The sequence below is a fragment of the Aplidium turbinatum genome, chromosome 1 (assembly GCF_918807975.1).
Source record: "Aplidium turbinatum chromosome 1, kaAplTurb1.1, whole genome shotgun sequence".
Lineage (NCBI taxonomy): Eukaryota > Metazoa > Chordata > Ascidiacea > Aplousobranchia > Polyclinidae > Aplidium > Aplidium turbinatum.
Window position 1 is genome coordinate 63034030 of NC_137472.1, and position 20847 is coordinate 63054876.

At 36.4% G+C, this 20847-nt stretch overlaps 5 protein-coding genes across 10 annotated transcripts in view; 1 reads left to right on the forward strand and 4 right to left on the reverse strand.

Annotated features, from left to right (window-relative positions):
* Window positions 1-20847, reverse strand: part of LOC145774829 (uncharacterized) — a 395287-nt gene that overhangs the window by 317174 nt on the left and 57266 nt on the right. The gene's annotated exons all lie outside the window — the stretch shown is intronic.
* LOC145786235 (uncharacterized) overlaps window positions 1-20847 on the reverse strand; it is a 370479-nt gene that overhangs the window by 152342 nt on the left and 197290 nt on the right. The window lies entirely within an intron of this gene.
* Window positions 1-20847, forward strand: part of LOC145766021 (ATP-citrate synthase-like) — a 363348-nt gene that overhangs the window by 59476 nt on the left and 283025 nt on the right. The gene's annotated exons all lie outside the window — the stretch shown is intronic.
* Window positions 1-20847, reverse strand: part of LOC145765258 (uncharacterized) — a 48305-nt gene that overhangs the window by 6155 nt on the left and 21303 nt on the right. The window lies entirely within an intron of this gene.
* Window positions 10765-20847, reverse strand: part of LOC145788470 (uncharacterized) — a 181011-nt gene continuing 170928 nt past the window's right edge. Inside the window, exon 10 of the mRNA XM_082576058.1 lies at window positions 10765-10862. The gene's annotated coding sequence lies outside the window, so the exon portion shown is untranslated. The remainder of the gene's footprint in view (window positions 10863-20847) is intronic.

Here is a 20847-nt window from a genome sequence, read left to right on the forward strand (position 1 = left end):
TGTTTGTATATCGCACTACTGCCTTTGACGCTAGAGTCCCACGTGGAGACTGAAGTCTTGCAGAAAAAAAGAAAGAATTAGTTAGGCCTACTGAGAAATTACTTAGTAAATTACGGGTCAGAACAGAAATGTAATGTAAGCAAGCAAATAGGTTGGTTGGTAATGTCGCTCCATGTAAAATGTAAACAATGACTTGGCTTCGTAGTGTGAAGTTTTTTTTAGTCAAGCAGTGTTGAAGGCGTTTGTAAGCAATTGTGAGCACTTTAATTTATATTAGTTAAGTCTTGCATTTTGGGGCAAATCAGAAACTTCTCAGGCAATGAGCAGTGCAGCCTATGTATCTAAACAAACTCAAATATTTGGTCTCCGACCGTGATTGCTTGCATGATGTTGTACTCTGTATGTTATATGTAGTACATTACTTTGCCTTTGCCCGTTATACTTGTTGTAGGCTATGTAGCGTAGTAATGTGTAGGTCTACATACAGTAGGCTATCAAGCTAAGGTAATTTTTACTTGACAATTTATACATTCTGTTGCGTAAGTATGTAATTATATATGTTTTGTAACTTGATGAGCAGTTTAGCAAAACATGCATCCAGGGGCCAATTGTGAGAGGCTTTTGAGTAGCCTACTGCTAATAACACTAGTAATGCTAACTATCCCTGAATGCTAATAACAAAGAGTTGTGCAGTTCAGAATCTAAACTTGCTTGTGTCTGGCAGTTTTGTCTTCCATTAACCCACTTTTTAAAAATCTTATCAGAAAAAAGCATAGAGCTTAGGCTACTGAGAGAATCATGGCATTAAAAGCAACATTAGTCTTATTCAAACGGAATCATTTTAAAAATAGTGTTTTTTAAAATGGATTTTTAGGAACCGACAGTTAGTATATTACTAGGAGCGACAGTTATTAGCCTATAATACTAGAATTTTCTTGATAGGCATATGCTACAGTTTCTTACACTACACTATTGTATTCAGGGAATAACTTACGGTAATACTAATCTCCAAGTGAAATGTAGCATGATAATACAAATCCATGGCCCTACATGGAAAAGTATTTTAAGCTCTCTTCTTCGAAAGGCAAAAACTTATATTTTTAATGCCAGATGTGCCTTCCGGCCAAAAAGATAATTTATTGTAACGAGAAAACGCGAAGTGGCTTGAAAAGTGTGTTGTTTCGAGTGGTTTATACCGTGTGAATGTTTGGCACCTAGCAAATAAAATGAGTTTGCGCTAGAGTATGCGCTAACGCTGACGCTGCCAACTTTTTTTACAAGTTGCGTTGACGCATGCGGCGTATAGTTTTTCGAACGTTTGCGTTTGCGCTGACGGCGTCATAATTTTTTGTATGCGCGTACATCACTGCCTAAATATAGGCCACCCTAAAAATAGTAAAACATCCTTAGCATAGAAAACTGTGTCGACTAAGGTACAAACAAATTACTTACCCGTAGCAACTTTTCTAGTTTTTTTATACAGCTTTGAAAGAAATACATTTCGTTTTTGCAATTGTTTACCTGAAAAAAAAATACACCTCATGAAAACTCATTCATTTTTTTCACGTCCTATTTACGTTATTTATCAGTGCTAGAGTGAACCAGCTCAGAGACGTTGAATCGAAAAAAATTGGTTGATTTGCTGCTTGGTCATAACATTATTTTTATTGATGGACTGCTCGCGAGCAGCGCAGCAAATAGGTTACACAAGCGCACACAGACTGATTGACATCGCAGGAATTAGTTTCGAAGTTTCGGCAGAAATGTGATCAAAATTTTGAGAGCAGCTGACAGATACCCTCAAATAATGAACCATGTACTTCTAGACTACCAGTAGGACCCATATTGAAACAAAAATTCTTGAAGATTCTGAAGATTTACTTCTGAAACTTTATCTTAGGTATGTAGATGATATTTTTGCTAATTTTAATGATGAAGATTCGTGCTCAACTTTTCTAAATGTATTAAACTCTCAACACAAAAACATAAAATTTAAAAATATCCTTGTTCAAAGAAAACACGTTTTGTACCCCTTTGACGTTGTACAAAACGTTAAAAGTTTTTAAAAAGTTACAAAACAGCAAGAAGAGAAAACAACCTTTTGCCCCCCCTATAAGTGCACATGGCCAGAGAGGTTGAACAATAGCACATCGTTGAGCAAACTGATCTAACTGGAAATGCAGAAAAAAATTGAAATAAATTGACAATGCTCTAATTGCTTGTGCAGTTCAAGCTTACTTGCAGATGATTCTGTAAAAGCACAAAGAGCGTTAATCACATTGTTAATTTGTTGTGACGTTTATTGCGATAAAACCGGGCAAAGACGTAAATTTGAAAGTTTAATTGAAATTGTGGTAAACATAAAAGTTGAATATTTGAAATTATTTTTGACCCATAATCATCAATAACAGCACAAACACTTGATAGGTTTGAAAGAACGTTTATCTTCTTCTTGTTACGTGAAATAAAATTTCAAAACCTGTTTTAGTTGTAGTTTGTGTTTTAAAGCAACATAAACCAGCTTAAAATCATATAATTAATTTCTTACTTGGAAATATTTTTTTTTTTTAAATGTTTCAATTTTCTCTTTAAGGATTGAGGTCGTGGCTTTTGAGAAACAGTTAAAGCATCCTGGGAAGATGATTGTTGTTGATTTGAAGCATCCTGGGAAGACGATTGAGGTTGATTTGAAGCATTCTGTGGAGATGATTGAGGTTGATTTGAAGTATCCTGGGAAGATGATTGTGGTTGATTTGAAGCATCCTGGGAAGATGATTGAGGTTGATTTGAAGCATGGGATTCTTCAGGAATAGAATCTTGCAAGAAATCTGAAAAGTGACAAATAAAACTGTTAACTACCTCAGTGTGCCGCAGCACAGTAGTGTCGAGCGATACTTAGTGCGCCATAGGACAACTATAATGTGAACATAACTTGGAATGCACACATTCATTCATAGACTGGTTAATGCGTTTTCATCAGTCAGCACGAACTATAAGTTCTATAAAGTGATTCATATTTTCTGCTTTTAAAATTAAAGTATTGAAAGCTGCTTTGGAATGCGTTGCTCAGGCACACAACTCAAGAGCTAGAAAAAAAATTAAATAAAAGAATATTTCCAGAACCTTTTTATCCTTATTATTGGATGCACAATTGCAGATATGCTATACTCGTACACTTCACCCTTTCAATGTTGGTCTGACATCAGCATTGATTCACAATTTCATTGAGAGGAAGCAAATGTTTCCATTTTGTGAGTTACTGAACAGACAAGTTGGTTGATTTGAATCTTTATCCTTGAACCGACAAAGTTTCTGCTTATTCCAAGAAGTTTCGCTTACTTGTAGCTAGGTTTGAACCACTGACGCCTGGCCGGTTACTGAGACTGACAGAACAAGGTTTCCTCTTGTAGAAATCTTGTCTGTAAATTCTTAATCCATTCACTAATTTACCCTAAATAGGGATCAATACTCAAATGCGTTGCTCATGCGCATACTCCGAGAGTCGAACCAGCGGCGTTTGATCGTGAGCTTTCTTTGTGTACAAAGCCAGGGGCTTAAGCAATTGAGCTAATGTGGCGGACTTGACGTATTAGAGCTAAGATAATTTAGGATTTCGCAAGCTACGTATAATCAAGGCATGCCACAATGCAGTTGTACATGCAGAAGCGAAGACTGTAATATTGTTCTGTAGCTATAGGCTACGTGTAATTAAGTTGTCCTTGACTAGGTTCTATTTTTTTTTATCAAGGCAATCACAGCCAACAGCGCTTGAAAAATATAAAAATAAATGCCCAAATATAATGAACGCCCAAACGCGAAGGTGAAGGCGTGGTAAATGTAGATGGGGTAAGTTTATTTAGAAGGTGATCATGGTTCGTCTGTGTCTAGATGTACTTGAACAATGAACATTACTGGCCAAATTTAGATGGTGTTAGCAGAATATATTCTTACTTGATAGAGGTTGCAAAGACTGTGTTTGCTGGAAAGATATTTGTGGTAAAGAGATTTCAGTGGAAGGTTGTTGTTGGTTGACTGCAGGACTCGAAGAAGCTGAAAGAAATAAACATAAGAACTTATCGAGCGCACAGATTGTAACTAAGTGACATGAACTGTCGTGGCCAGACACTCAATGGCACGCCTGACAAGACACATCTGATTGTGGACAGGAAGACTTTCTTCTTCCATGTTTTATTTAGCTAATTTAATATAATTTTTCATCCATTAGCATAAACCTGGATATGAAAACAACAACAATGGTCATTGGTCAACAGTGCTTCAATGGCTCAGTGTAACAAATCCTCGAAGAATCAACAAGAACAAGCAACGGTGGTTCAAGTATCGACTTGTGCAGTTGAGTAACACCATTCCAACACCGTTGGTCGTTGAGCGTCACCTAGTGGCTAGAATGATTCGCGGCCAAGATAATTTTTACAAGAAGCAATATTTCAATCACTGTGTCCAGTGACAGTTATGTAAAACTTTTAGAATTAACCTAAACAAACTAGAAATAAACTTAAAAGAAACAATTTAGTGTTCTCAGTAGGTTATGGGATTTTCACAACCAATCAACGATTAGTGTTTATGTAAAATTCCTTCTCAACCGTGACGAAATAGCTGAATGCAGCTGTGTGGTTATAACGACAACAAAAACAAATAATCAGCGAAACCAAGATTGACGCCCACTATGCTTCTAACCCTTGGGCGAAAATTTTACTTTTGTACAAATCAACAACTTGGTTATTTCAAACATAAATTTGAAGTGGTCCTGTAGATATTCCTACTTGAAGCAATTTGTAAAGACAGAGGTGGTGATTGAAATATTAATTGCGTCAGTGCTGACGTAGATGCATCTGAAGGTAATTGATTCATTGCAGAATTCTATAGATCAGCAGAAAATGTTCATAATTAGTTTATGAAGCTATACAAATTGATTCAAAAAGTTGCAGCTTCTGTAATTTATGATAATATTTATACAATTGCGTATACCCGCACACCGTCGTTGTACCATTTCAGTATCTTGTACACAATTTTAAACTGAAAAAATAATTTAGTAGATTAATTTAAAAGAGCTTAAGTTGGTACAGTGGTTCTTATCCTTTTGCCATTTTGGTTCCACCTTCAAATCACCAACCAGTTCTGGCCACATCCTTCTAGAATTGGTTGAAAAAACAGTCGTCTACATTTTAGAACATTCTTTGAAACCCGGTAACGAACATAGCTCCTTACGTCATTATGGAAACAACCCAAAAATTCCATAATTTTTGCTCTCCATGGGAACAGGTCTCCCATTCCCTAGTGGTGCGTGGCTGCGTGTAGCAATGGTTAAGAACCCCTGGCTAAGTAATAGAAAAAGTTTGTCCAAGCATGGACAATCACAATTGCATTCCATTTCACTACAATAGCAAAACTATTGTTTATACAATATAATTACCTTCATTCATGCATGAATCCAACAAAAGTCCGGATAAGAATTGAATAACGACTGACCAGTGATCGACCAGTAGATTAGTTTGAACAAATGATTTGAATTTTTTTAAAGGCATTTGATGGACCATGTATAAAGCGCTAAAAAACTCTTGAAAAGTTTGGTGTGAAAAATACAATCGTCGGTTACCCTCGAAAAGGCCGCATTGTTTATTTGAAGCAAATAATGCCACGACAATATCTTGCACATCTTTAGTTAAAAGATTCTCGATTCGAAGATCTTCAGTTGTGATTACTACGGTTCCATTATTTGTTGCATTGTACGCGATTTGTGACAGTTTAAGGACAATTTCATCTGTTAAAGCAATTGTGTGCTTTGATGTTCTGAGGTTTCCTAGCACTCTTTGAAATATTTGGGTCATTGTTGAAATATTTACAGTTTCCTGTGATGAACCAAGGAAAGCTCTTAAGTACAATTGTAGCATCAAAGGATTGTGGCAAATGGATTCTAGATGAGGGGTTTCTACAGTTAACTTGTTCAACATTTTATTTGATTTTTGTTCATCATTTATCAAAGCAACAATTAAATTTTTCATGTTTTCAGACGTTAAATCTCCAATAAAATACGTTTGCTCTGGTCGACATTGTTTAGGAATTGTAAGCATGGCGTGTGGTCGTGAGGTGAATACAATGTGGCAATTAGGTAAAAAAGTACCTCGACACAGATTCGACACAAGCTCCTGGCAGGTGAGTAAAGTGTGATAATTCGATCTTTTCACTTTATCCATCAAATTCCAGTTCACCTGGTCGAATCCGTCAAAGATTAAAAAACAATTTTGCATGTGATTTTTCATCCAATTGAAAACCCAATCTTTTTCTTCTGTATTCAAGTCAAAATTTACATCTCCAAGTAAAAGTTCCTTCAAAGTTAATTTCTCATCCTCGCAATCATTCATGCTTATGAAAGGTATCCTCAGAACAAGAAAGTCTCTTGTTTGGTCTAGACGCCTTGTCAGGCGCTTTGATAAGGTTGTCTTTCCTGCCCCAGGGTAACCGACGATTGATATGAAGCTTTGTGACTTTACACATGAAATTAATTGATCAATCGAAACTTTTTTATCGGATTCTTTAAATTGAATTTGTCTGGTTTTGGGATCATACTGGTCGTCGTTAGGAATAAACCTTCCTTCGTAGAAGTCAATCGACAAAAGCTCTGGGTGAACTTCTGGCAAATTCGTTACGGGAATGTCAAACCTCGCCACATCGACATCAAATTCCGATTTGTACAGTTGACCAGTTATTTCCTTTAGTTTGTCGAAGGCATTGTTTGGATCTAATGACAAAAACAAGTTTTCAAAATCACATTATTTTTAAATCGACTTTCCATTGAATAAACGTTGAAATCATTTTGTTTCAGACAATCACTATTGGTATGTTGGCTCGAAGGCCTCTGATAGGGCTTTTGACGCAGGGCCAGTTAACGAGATTGGCAGAGTGAAGTTTCCGATTGTTGAAGTGTTGTTGCCGGGGAGTTACTTCCATCCATTAGATGCCGCTGAATAAAGAGCAATCCTGAAATGTTTTGCTCAAGCGCACATCCCGAGAGTCGAACCAGCGCCGCTTGATTTTGAGTCGGGCGCGTAACAACTGAGATAATGAGGCGATTTTCCTTAAAACTAATTTTGAATTTCCCCAATTTGTGGCATATTTCCACGATTCGGACTCAGCAAAAAGTGTATCAGCCAATACCTAGCTTGGAAATTCTAAACATTTTGTATGTACTTTAAAAGTTTATGTCCCTAGCAGCTCTCAAAATTGGCAACCCTACTTGAAACACAGGTATAGCTTGTAGTTAATTTTATGGAGAAAGATTCACATCACGCCTCGTAGTGTAAGGCAACGACCATACGCAATCAATGACATGTCAACATAGACAAAGTACATTTTAACTTTGCTCTATCTTATGAAAGCAACTCAAGATGTCGCTAAATTGTTGCAAACAATCAGCTTGAAGAGAAATCCAAATATTTGGCTTGGCAAAAAAATTTTACATTCCCAGATAATATTGGCTTAGTGTAAAATTTTGCCAATTTTAAATCACAAATTTTACAAATATGTAGAAATAATGTGGAAAAATTAGATCAATTCAGTGTAAAAATTATGAAGGGGAAAATTTAATTGTTGGGCTCTTCAAAAGAAAGGTAGCTGATATTCCAGGTGAGAAGAATTATTTTTTGGGAGAAAATATTGAGCAATTAAAAATATGGTATTGCAAAAATCTATTAGTTCATCAAATTTCCCCAAAAATGTTAAAAGTTGAACAATTGAAAATGCAAAATATTTTCAATGACAAACGAGGCAACTTTTAAAGCCCACTACTGCAAATAAATGTAGGCCTATATTGAAATTAGTAAACTTTATTTTTGATATAAACATGAACATTTTACAAACCTTCCTGATCTCCAAATCGAACATTACTTTGTTCTGGTTGATGAATAATGTTGGTTATGTTTTGCCGGTTATCAATTTGGAATACTTGTTGATACTGTTGGTTGTCGTGATGAATTACTTGCTGTTGAATAACAGCTATGTTGGTCGAAGTTTGTTCTGTAAGAAACAAAACAATTTATTGTTATGATGTCATATTTTAATTCCTTTTAGGGGTGTCTAACTATAACGGCTTTTGTTTAGCAACAAAACAACCAAAACAGCGATACGAAAATGTCAGAATATTGTACCACCCGTTTCTTAAGTTAGTTAATTTTGTCATTAATGTTCAATTTCGTAGGCAAGAAAGTCAATATTCGTGTCCACCTTCAGGCACGTCATTAAGTGTCTTGCGAAATAAACAGCAGCGTGCTCTTCAGCTGTGTCGAACAATCGTCCTTTCGACTGTCGTATGATGGTTTTCACCACTCGGCTATACAACCAAATATACAATGGAAGTGCAAAAGTTTTTACAAACACTAGAGGGTGTCATAAGATATTTAAATAGGCGCTTAGACAAATTGTTTAAAACAAACTTACCAGAATTTCCTGGCAATGATCGTCCAGTCTCTTCAGTTGAAGCTGTTCTGTTTTCTTCTTGATTTTGTGCGAAAGACATTTTGTTGTTTTGTTAACTGTTACTCAGCAAATCAAAATAAAACTTAACACGTAGTTGAAGCTACAAAACACAATTGTGAGTCATAAACATTTCTCTTCTTTATCAAAATAAACAAGACAAATCAAACAACTTAAATTTATATTGAACAAACCAACACAAACTCATGATTTGAATAATAGTTTCGACTGCGGTTCATTGATCTCCATGTTTCATGTCAACAAACCACCTTGTTTATCATCAAATGATACAAAGTCATCTACGCGGGATTCATACATTATTGCTCTAACTCTAATTTATCCTGACCACCGAAACAACACAGCAAGTTATACTTTTGCTGTTTCCAGTTTGACCAACACTAGATTCGAGCCCAGGCCAACCAACTCTTCGACTGTGCAGAAGCGCTCAGCATTTCACGTTTTATGACCAAATGATCACGTGAGCAGTGCGTGGCTTGGAAACAATAGAAAAAAAGAAATGTTCTTAGGGGAAAACTTTTTTCAACTCACATAGATAAACCGAACTATTCTTTGCTTTACGAAGTTGCAACGTTGCAAAACGTTGAAACATCTTTTAATGTGCAATTTAAAGCTGGTTGGCAATTTATTTTGTATTTTAATATTCAAACGTCACTGAAGCGTTGGGAAAACTGAAGTTTTTTTTAAATTTGAAGTTTTAACACTTTATTTAGTACTGCACGCCTCACCTAAATACCGATTTTTGCCACAATCCGTCCATTTTGTGTGAAAATCTACCGTCCCTAGTGCGCTACGCCGCTACATACTTTGGAACAATGCAGGTGTACCTAGGTACGTAGATACCAAGATACCTAGGTTTTTCACGATAAGACTGGTTTTCATAAATTGCCAACCTGGAATCGGATGATATTTTGGCAGAACTGGCCGAAGCACAAATTTCAATTACACTACTACGCCAAAGTGCTGATGTGCTGATGGTAAGAAACTGTTGATCACCTGTAACGTGGTAGCTTGAAAATTCATGACATAATTTGTTAGAACAACGACAAGTTGCACATGGCAGCGACGTTGCTATGACCTTCTTACATGTTAAGGGAAAGGAGGTAAATATAGGCCATCTAAGCAGAAATTGCGTCTTCTAGTTTTCTTTCAAGCTGTTTAGGAATCGTGGCCACAAGCCCTTTTTAAGTACGCCAAACAGGGTGGACCATATAGCCCTACTTTCCCTTGCGCGTGCTTTTGTCACAGAAGTTCCCATTGTAAAGTTTGTTCTGTGGAAAAAGTAAATTTACTATTTTGGCAACGTTGGTTTTAACATTTTGTATAATTTTGAGTTTCCTCACATAGGCTTCACAAAACACCTTTACTTTGCTGCATATTCATTATAATATATAATCTATAAGCCAATTACATCAACTCCAACCGTATTATTGTTGTTGAAGTAACTGGCGAGAACTTTTATGTTGGTTTGATCATTGTTGGGAGAGGTGCAGAGTGGCAGATCTAACGGGAGAGCATCTGGATACCTGGCTCTGGAAAAAGAAGCAAACCCTACCGTACTCATGTGGGGCTACTTGTATGAATCTGGAATATATAATCTTTAACCTGTTCATGCACTTTTCAGTTGTTTCAAGTTGATGTTTTTATGTTATCAAAAGAGATCCGTTGACTTGATATTAGTTCTTGTGAAAATGTAAAACCAAAAACCTTTTTTCTGATTAGAATTAGGTTATTCTGGAAGTGAAACTAAAATAAAAATAGATGGCTGTGACTTTTTCTGCTGTTGAAATTCATGCTTAAAAGCATACTAAATGAAATTTTCAAACGGAAATTAAGCATTAAAATGGGTAACTGAACATTCAAGAATACATTTCAAAATACCGAAAAAAATTGTTTTCAATGGCGTTGGCAAGGCCCAAATTACAATTTTTCATTTATTTTAATTTTTTTCAAAATGACCAAAAATTGCAAAGACTGCTCGAGAAAACGTCGCTACAGACAGCAATAACAAAAGCCACGTTACCACATCTGATGTTTTGAGCAAACAGTCTGATGTTTTGATGTTGAAATCTGATGTTTTGATGTACATACATACATAGCCTACAGTTAAATCGCCCGCAGAAATAACTATTGCGCGTTCAGCTGATTGCTAGTCTATAGTGACGTAGACTGTACAGTCGCACGCTTCGTTTCTCAAGCCCAATTCCGTTTTGAAAGCTCTGACAAAAGCACCCGCGCAATGGTGGTCAGACCACAATGGGGCAAAATTTTATTGAAAATCGTTTTATGGTAGCAAGTTAAACACAAAGAACGTGTACAATCGCCAAGTCAGATTTTTCCTTTAGAATCCCTTTACCCTTCGCTTTTCAACCTTTTTTGTAAATTAACTGCTCAAGGGAAGGGGGGAGGGCGTTTTTGGATCAAATTCAATCAGTTGTTACGTGTGATACGCTGGTGCTACTTCAACAGAAGTTGCACTGGTGGGTAGAAAAATCATTTGTCTCTAACTTTGAAAAGTCAATATTTTATATTTTTGTATGCTAAACTTGGTAGTTCATTTTTGCAAAGGTACTCAAAAAGACGATTTTGCTTTATCTTGCCACCGTTTAGTTACTGTGCTAATCCAACTTCATGCAAAGTAAACGTGTGGAGAATAAACAGCTCGATCAACGGCAGGAAGAGTGTGTGCCCACTCATTGCATTGATAAAGATTTACGACTTGCGAGCAAATGTTATTGTTCTAATTCCATCGAAAATAGTGTACTCCCAGAGTAATACTTTTATACGAATTAGAAAAAAACAATGCATTTGTTGTTTTACATTTTTGTCCTAAACTAATGCTTTCAAAAACTCATAGGCTAGCTTTTAGTTTTATGGGATCAAACTTTTCACAAGTAATACCTCATTTGAAAAGTTGTTTACATCTTTGTTGTGTATTTTAGGTTTAGGCTACAATTGAGTTTGGCGTATGAATATTTTTAGTAGAGAGAAGGAAATTAAATAAACTGTTGAAATTATCTGAAATTTCTAATTTCAAATTAGTTTCCTTTGGAATTATGGATTTTTGTCAAGTCGCATCAAGAATATCATGCAGGCTACATCATAAGTCATTTGGCTTACGGGTGTTCATCAACATGACTCAGGTATTACATCGACTAAAATTCAAAATTTACATCAACAAAGCTAAGTTCGAACGTCTCTTCTATTGAAGATAGTGTCCAACAATTTGATTTCAGTCCACCAGCATCGAAACAATTCAGAAAAAAGCATAATTATTTTATGCTAGATTATGAGAAGACTTACTAGATTTTTTCTAAACATTTGCAGGATTGCAAATTTTTTTTATAACCTTTTATAACCTTAAATGACTTCTTAACCCTATTCGGACTAAGCTATTTTTGTGAGGTAATGGCCTGACGTGTGGACTTATTCCATCCACACTTTCATTTGCTAATAACTTTTGATATAAAAACGTTACGAGGTTGCTTTTTTCGCAAAGTTAAAGCAAAATTATTGACAAACTGGTTAAAATTTTAAGTGGACACACATACTCTACCAGTTATTTGCTATTGCTTTTTTGCTAAAAGTAGTCATTTATTTTTAAATTTTTCTGATGTCTCCGTCATAATCTCCTGAAATCGTTAATATCTTCGTAAAAGGCACACGGTCCAGTCATGCATGTAATCCGAAATGGTCAGTAGTCATGTAGGTCACGCAGTAAATCTTGGAAGGCACAAAACAATACAAATGTTTGCTAACTTGCTTGTACAAGATGATAAAGTTTTTCAGACGACCCGGCAATTTTAGGAGTAGGGTGCCAAAAACTGCTGATAACTAAAAAACTATACCACATAAAAATGTCATTTTATTACTAAAACAAAGATGAATAATTTTTAGGAAAAGTCATAAAACTTCAGCTAATTTGAGCCAGTAACTTTTATGTAATCGATGAAAGTTTTAGGTATGGACGGAACCCGTCCACCCGTTAGTCCGAATAGGGTTAACTGAATCATCGCGGCTACGATTATATAAAAAAATCCTATAGACTTAATACATTGAAATAATAAAATGTTTTTTTGTGGTTTTTCCTGATGACGTTTTACAACATCCCAAAAGTAAAAAACAGAGATGATGAATAATTTTACAAAACCGTGGTTTGTAAACACTTCACTAAAACTTGTTGCTGCAAATCTACTTTTTGACGTGAAACGTTTGTAAAAGAAAACTGTCGGTTTACGAATTTATAATGTTTATTGCGCTGTTACCGAGTTACAAATTACCTTTATTGTTTACCTTTGTGGTTGGCGGCCAGCTTGGGAGCAGCATGCAAACTACGTATTTATGGTATTTGTATCGTGTTACGATTTCCGCAAATTTCCTACAAGAACTTTGTACAACGTCATATATTTTTCTACAGTTTCTTTACGTGTTAGACCAGTGGTTCTCAACCGGGAACCATTTACAACATTCTTGGGCACTCAAGCTATTTTGCAATTGTGTGTTTTATTTGTCTTCAAATGATCTGCTAGGATCATTGTTGCTGAGATAATTGGCATGCACAATTGTTATTGTTGTATCATAAAAGGTACTTTTTTGTGACTATCTGCAGCAAAAATCTGCATAAAACTGAAACTGTCATTGTTGCATTTCACCACCTGCCAATACGCCAACAACACCGGGCGTAAGGCTGGATACGACAAACAAAACAAATATTTTTTGTCAAATTCTCAAAGTCACCCTGAATTGTTGACCGGTATTGCTTGAGCACATACGTCTTTATTGAAACGCATAGTTACAGTGCTATTTTCTAGACATCTAAATATCATAGGAACGGGAGAATAATCGTGCGAGCAATACGTTCCAAGTTAGAATTTTGAAAACCCAGAAAGCCTCAACGAAGATTTTTTTTAAAGTCTGCTTGATATCCTGTTGTTGAAAGCAACTGAAACGTAAAATTGGTCTTAATCTTTTAAAGCGGAAGCAGAAATATTTTCAATCTCTTTCAAGCATTTCATTTTGTCCCTACCAAATTGCTGCATTCATTATTTGGCCTAATAGTATATCTTCTTTTCAAATACGTCATATTTACGTTGTGTGGTAAAGCAGTGAACGCTTCTCGACAATCGTTATTGTCTTAGTTAGTGGAAAAGAAGAACAAATAATAGTTTGATTCATATTTTTCTGATTTACATGGATGTGTCTGTTGTGACGTCATAATTATCGCTTTTAATCTAAAATATAGGATGGAAAGACTTCAAATTCTAATGGAATATAATAGAGAGATCAAACTTCATCAAAGCACAGAATTATGCAATTAAGCAGTTGGTGAAGGCTGAAACTAATGGATCGTCTTCCAGATACGTTTGAAATTCATGGCCTCGAGTGAAAATGCATCGGTATTGAACAAAATAGGCTTTGATCGAGGCTGTTCAGCCTTATTATTCTAGTTTACCCTTGAAGAGTTGAAGTTATTACCACCTGGTATTACTACACTGGCCACGGAAGTACGAAAGTAAATCCATAACTTTCTAAATGTTGCTTTATGACTTCACAATACCCTTTGACGACGTACGTGTGCTTATGACATTGTTGCTTTTGTCGGCCAATCAAGTTCTAATGGAATTGGCCGTTGTTGGCCAACATAGAACGTAGACTAAGTATGGATGCATTGGGAAAACTATACATCACAAGTGACTTATTGTCGGTGTGCATCATTGCAAGATGTTACGATTGTGCCAAATCCATTCTCATTATTACATCACGTCGTTCCCAGGCACGCTTTTACGTTTTCTTGGTCGTATCTTTTGTGATAAAATATCGTGAATGTTACAGCGTGGAAGTGTTGGAAGTCAAGAATAAAAACAAGCTGAACTGAAACCAATATAGTCTGCTGTTCATTAACTATCCAATCGCCGTATTGCACTAACATACTTCATGTTTTTGTAATAAATTAACATCATTGTCTTTTTTTTGCAGCAGATCATGGTTGAAAAGTGTGAAGCTATCAAGTTGCATTTGATTATCAGAAGTATCTTATTTCCCAAACGAATTTTGGACTCAACTGGTTTAGAAAATATAATCGCTGTCCGACAAGTAGAAATACGAAATTTCAATTCAAAACTGAATCAAAACCTACCTAGTTTGTCGGTTGATCAATAATATCTTTGATCGATCATAGTCAAACGCGAAATTTTTCCTAATTGAATACATCATTCAAATGCTGTACATCGTACAACACCAGTTACCGTGTTATCTGAGTGTATGGTTTCTTTAAAAATTAGTTGGCTAATAATACAAGGGTGACCCAAAAAAACGGGCCCCGCGTACACTTTATGTCATATCTCCTTTATTTATTCACCGATTGCCTTTGTTTTATCGGACATGGCAGAATCAACGACGAATCAATCAACAATGGACATGGCATGGATCAATCAACAATGGACACGGCATGGATCAATCAACAATGGACATGGCATGGATCAATCAACAATCGACATGGCATAGATCAATCAACAATGGACATGGCATGGATCAATCAACAATGGACACGGCATGGATCAATCAACAATGGACATGGCATGGATCAATCAACAATGGACATGGCATAGATCAATCAACAATGGACATGGCATGGATCAATCAACAATGGACACGGCATGGATCAATCAACAATGGACATGGCATGGATCAATCAACAATCGACATGGCATGGATCAATCAACAATGGACATGGCATGGATCAATCAACAATGGACACGGCATGGATCAATCAACAATGGACATGGCATGGATCAATCAACAATGGACATGGCATGGATCAATCAACAATGGACACGGCATGGATCAATCAACAATGGACATGGCATGGATCAATCAACAATGGACATGGCACGAATCAATCAACAATGGACATGGCATGGATCAATCAACAATGGACATGGCATGGATCAATCAACAATGGACATGGCATGGATCAATCAACAATGGACACGGCATGGATCAATCAACAATGGAAATGGCATGGATCAATCAACAATGGACATGGCATAGATCAATCAACAATGGACATGGCACGAATCAATCAACAATGGACATGGCATGGATCAATCAACAATGGACATGGCACGAATCAATCAACAATGGACATGGCATGGATCAATCAACAATGGACATGGCATGGATCAATCAACAATGGACATGGCATGGATCAATCAACAATGGACATGGCACGAATCAATCAACAATGGACATGGCACGAATCAATCAACAATGGACATGGCATGGATCAATCAACAATGGACATGGCATGGATCAATCAACAATGGAAATGGCACGAATCAATCAACAATGGACATGGCATGGATCAATTAACAACGACAACGGTGAGTACACCAAGACCCCAGTGGGAGATGGGACAAAGAATACACTGTGTAAAATTTTACTACAAGACAAGCTAGTTTAAGAAAACCCAGCACAGTTTCATGAATCAGTTGGAATTTGAAAAGGCATCATCCAAAAGCAGAATTCAGAACTGGGCGGACCACTTCGAGAAGTATGGGACCGTGGAGAACCTCAACTGGTTGAAAGTGTGAGGGAGTCTCTCCAGCAGAGTCCGAAATGCTATGCGTGTAAACGAAGTCAGTCTCTCGGTATATCCCGTGAGACTTGCAGGAGAGTGCTGGTGAACGATATCAGGGCTTACCCAAACAGACGATGCAGACCCTTACAGCCTCAGACAAGAAACAGAGGAGCGCTATGGCAGTCAAGATGCTCGAGAAGATCGAGGAAACACCAGGTTTCCTTAACCTCTTTTGGACCTCAGATAAAACTCACTTCCATCTAGGCGGACTCCAAGACAACTGTCTTCTGGGGGTCCTCCAGAGTCACCAAGCCTCTGCACTCTCCTAAGTGCACGGTGTGGGCTGCAATCTCGGCCAGAGTCATCATCGGACCAATCTTCATCGAAGAACCTGGCGTTGCAGTGACAGTCACCAATGAGCGGTATGTGGATGTCCTCAAAACATTTAAGAGTGAGCTCCAGACACTCTACCCGTCGCTCATGAGCAAGTTCTGGTTCCAGCAAGACGGGGCAAGTTCTCACACCTCAAAAAAGGCCAAAGACCCTAGTGTTTTGATGTGATGTTTTGAACACAATAAACTAGTTATAACCAAAGTTTCATTTCATTCGAACGAAACACTAAGAAACGGGGCGTAATTAGATTTGGGGCCCTTTTTTTGGGTCACCCTGTATTCACAAGTTAATTTGTCTTTTTGGAAAAACAAAATAAAACCTATTAATATTCAAGACTCAGTAATTCTAGAAGACAATAACACAGAAAGCAAAATTCATCATTTTACATTGAAAAAACGCCTGCAGACGTTGAATCAGTGTATGAATGGTGGATTTTGCTGCCTTGGTATTTACAACAGCAGTGACGTAACGTTCGTGTCAACGATTAGCGATGCTCTTGCCTCATGGCTGGAAAGTTCCAAAGAGATTTTTTAAAAGCTGACTTGATTTCGTCTTATAACAAATAAATGAAACAAAAAAATTGGTTCTAAGCCATTGTAGTGAAGCAGAAATACCTTTCATCGTTCGCACGCAATTCATTTGCTGCTGCAACTGCTTGATTCTGCGTTTGTTCAAACTTTCCCTTCAAACAACGTTACATCTACGTTTCATGCTAAACAAGTCAAAGCGTACTCACAATCACACTTGGTTTGGTGTTTGTCGAAAGCAAATGGAATGTTTTGGTTCATATTCTTCGGCTTTGTGTGGATTTGTTTGCAATGAATAGAGCCATTAGGGTAGTTTATGCTTTGTTAGTGCACAAACTGATAACAACGTAAAACTACGTTACTTTGATGTTTAAATGACATGTTATCCATATTTCCGTTTGAATTCAAAAAACATGATATTTTGTTTTTACGTTACAAAATTTAATTTGAACTTTAGTGATCTCGTAGATGCAATTTAAGCAACTGCTATAGACATTTAAATTGCCAGAAATTCCATCCTCCTTCAGCGTTTGTAGAGTGATCATTGTCCGTTTTGAATCAAACAAACGTTTTGCAGACGCAAATATCGCATCCTGTATGAAATTGTACCGGAATGGTTATTGATTTGATGAAACAGACAGTTAAATAGTTGCATTGATTTGAAGTGAAACAGGACCGCCATGTTCTTTGTAAAGCATGCAAACACTTAAGTACGAGATGTTAATTAGAAAGATCAACATTAACTTGATGCTTTGAAATGAAGTGATTGGGCGATACCGCGGAAAACAAAATGTGACATTGATGGTCAGTTTTATATTGTTTTAAAAAGCTTCTCGACAATCGCTATTGTTTTGGTGAAAAAGAAAAAGAAATAACAGTTTGGTTCATATTTTTCTGATTTACATGGATTTGTCAGTTGTGACGTTATAACCATCCCTAGCTAGAATATGGGATGAAAAAGCTTCAAATTTTAATGAAATATAATGGAGAGTTTAAACATCATCAAAGCACAGAATTATGCAAATAAGCAGTTGGTGAAGGCTGAAACTAAACAGGTCGTCTTCCAGATAAATTTGAAATCCATGACCTCCAGTGAAAATGCATCGGTATTGAACAAATAGGCTTTGATCAGAGGCTGTTCAGCCTTAGTATTCTAGTTTACCCTTGAAGAGTTGAAGTTATTACCACCTGGTATTACTACACTGACCACGGAAATACGAAAGTAAATCCATAACTTTCTAAATGTTGCTTTATGATTTCACAATACGCTTTGACGACGTACGTGTACTTAGGAATTGGCCGTTGTTGGCCAGCATAGAACGTAGACTAAGTATGGATGCATTGGGAAAACTATACATCACAAGTGACTTATTTTCGATGTACATCATTGCAAGATGTTACGATTGTGCCAAATCCATTCTCATTCGTACATCACGTCGTTCCCAGGCACGCTTTTATGTTTTCTTGGTCATATCTTTTGTGATAAAATATCGTGAATGTTTCAACATGGAAGTGTTGGAAGTCAAAAGTAAAAACAAGCTGAACTGAAACCAATATAGTCTGCTGTTCATTAACTATCCAAAATCGCCGTATTGCACCAAAATACTTCATGGTTTTGTAATAAATTAACATCATTGTCTTTTTTTTGCAGTAGTTTATAGTTGAAAATTGTGAAGCTATCAAGTTGCATTTAATTATCAGAAGTATCTTATTTCCTAAACGAATTTTGGACTCAACTGGTTTACACAATATAATCGCTGTCCGACAAGTAGAAATACGAAATTTCTTTTCAAAACTGAATCAAAACCGATTATTTTGTGGGTTGATAAATAATATCTTTGAGCGATCATAGTCAAACGAGAACTTTTTCCAAATTGAATACATCACGCAAATGCTGTACATTGTACAACTCCAGTTACCGTGATATCTGAGGGAATGGTTTCTTCAAAAATTAGTTGGCTAATAATATTTACAGGTAAATTTGTCTTTTTTAGAAAAACAAAATGAAAGCAATTATTTTTCAAGGCTCAGCATTTCTAAATGACAATTGCTGAAAAAGCAAAATTCATCATTTTACATTGAAAAAACGCCTGCAGACGTCGAATCAATGTAAAAATGGCGGATTTTGCTGTCTCGTTATTTACAACAGCAGTGACGTAACGGTCGGGTCAACGATTGGCGATGCTCTTGTCTCATGTCTGGAAGGCTCCAAAGCGATTTTTTATAAGCTGACTTGATTTCGTCTTATAAGAAATGACTGAAACGTAAAATTGGTTCTAAGCCACTGTAGTGAAGCAGAAATACCTTTCATCGTTCGCACGCAATTCATTTGCTGCTGCAACTGCTTGATTCTGCGTTTGTTCAAACTTTCCCTTCAAACAACGTTACATCTACGTTTCATGCTAAACAAGTCAGAGCGTACTCACAATCACACTTGGTTTGGTGTTTGTCGAAAGCAAATGGAATTTCTTCGTTCATGTCATTTGGCTTTTTATGGATTTGTTTGCAATGAATAGAGCCATTAGGGTAGTCATATGTTTTGGTAGTGCACAAACTGATAACAACGTAAAACTACGTTACTTTGATGTTCGAGTGAAATGTTATTCATATTTGTGTTTGAATTCAGAAAACATGATGTTTTGTTTTTATTTAACAAAAATTAATTTGAACCATTGTGTTTTTATCCTAAAATATAGTGAATGCACAGTCTCTAAAGAAACATAAAAAATTGCCATTGAAGACTGACGGAACACATATGTCCCATGCAAACAAAATCTCCTTTCATGCCATAATATTCGCTTTTATCCTAATTCTAACTGCCATGCAACAACAAAGAAATCTTAAAGACCACAGTGCAAACAAAAATTAAAAAAATGACATGAAAATATCTTAATGACGTCACTAAAAACATGCACTTGCAACCTCAACTCTTCACTGTTTTTAAAATGAAATTAGAAAAAGAAAAATGATTCAGATTTCCAATTTTTTTATTTATTGTGAACGATAGACATTCAATTCTACCTTAGGGTATCAGCAGTGTCAAACTTTTTAAACTTAACTGCGGGGTAATCGGCTAAATTGCATGAGACACATATGTCCCAGCAGTCTTCAAAGTGATATGTGCGTTTCATTTGTCTTCAAATGATCAGCGAGGATCATTGTTGCTGAGAAAATTGCCATGCACAATTGTTATTGCTGATCATAAAAGGTATTTTTTGTGATTATCTACAGCAGGGGTTCCCAAACTGAGATACCCGTACCCTTAAATGGTTGTGACATAAAAACTGAAACTGTCATTGTTGCATTTCACCACCTGCCAATATGCCAACAACACCGGGCGTATTGCGAAAAACAAAATGTGACATTGGTCAATTTACTATGGTTTTAAAAATGACCATTACAATGACGTCATAACCGTCAAAGGAATGTTTGTTTGATACTAAAATACTTTTTGAAAAGCTTCAACTTCATTGGAATGGAAATTCAGGGAGTTTCGAAAGCAAACAAAAATGATAATTCGCATAAAATCTCCAGATAAACATTGGACATCCTTTTGTTCATCACTGTCGAATTCCTTTTAACATTTATAAACGGCTGAGTGACAACAATGCTCGATGTACACACAATCTGTTGGTTACTGTGTCTGGATATAACAATGTGACCTGCGGCGGCTGCAAACGCAAGAAGATCATTATTTCTTCAATGACAAGAAGTTGACTTCCCGATCACTATGACAAACGTGGCTCGCTAGCGACACCATGCAGGTTTTAACACTGAAACTTTTTCAAGGAATGTATGGATCATGTCACCAAAAATAATATGAAAAGAGTTGGTTATATCCCT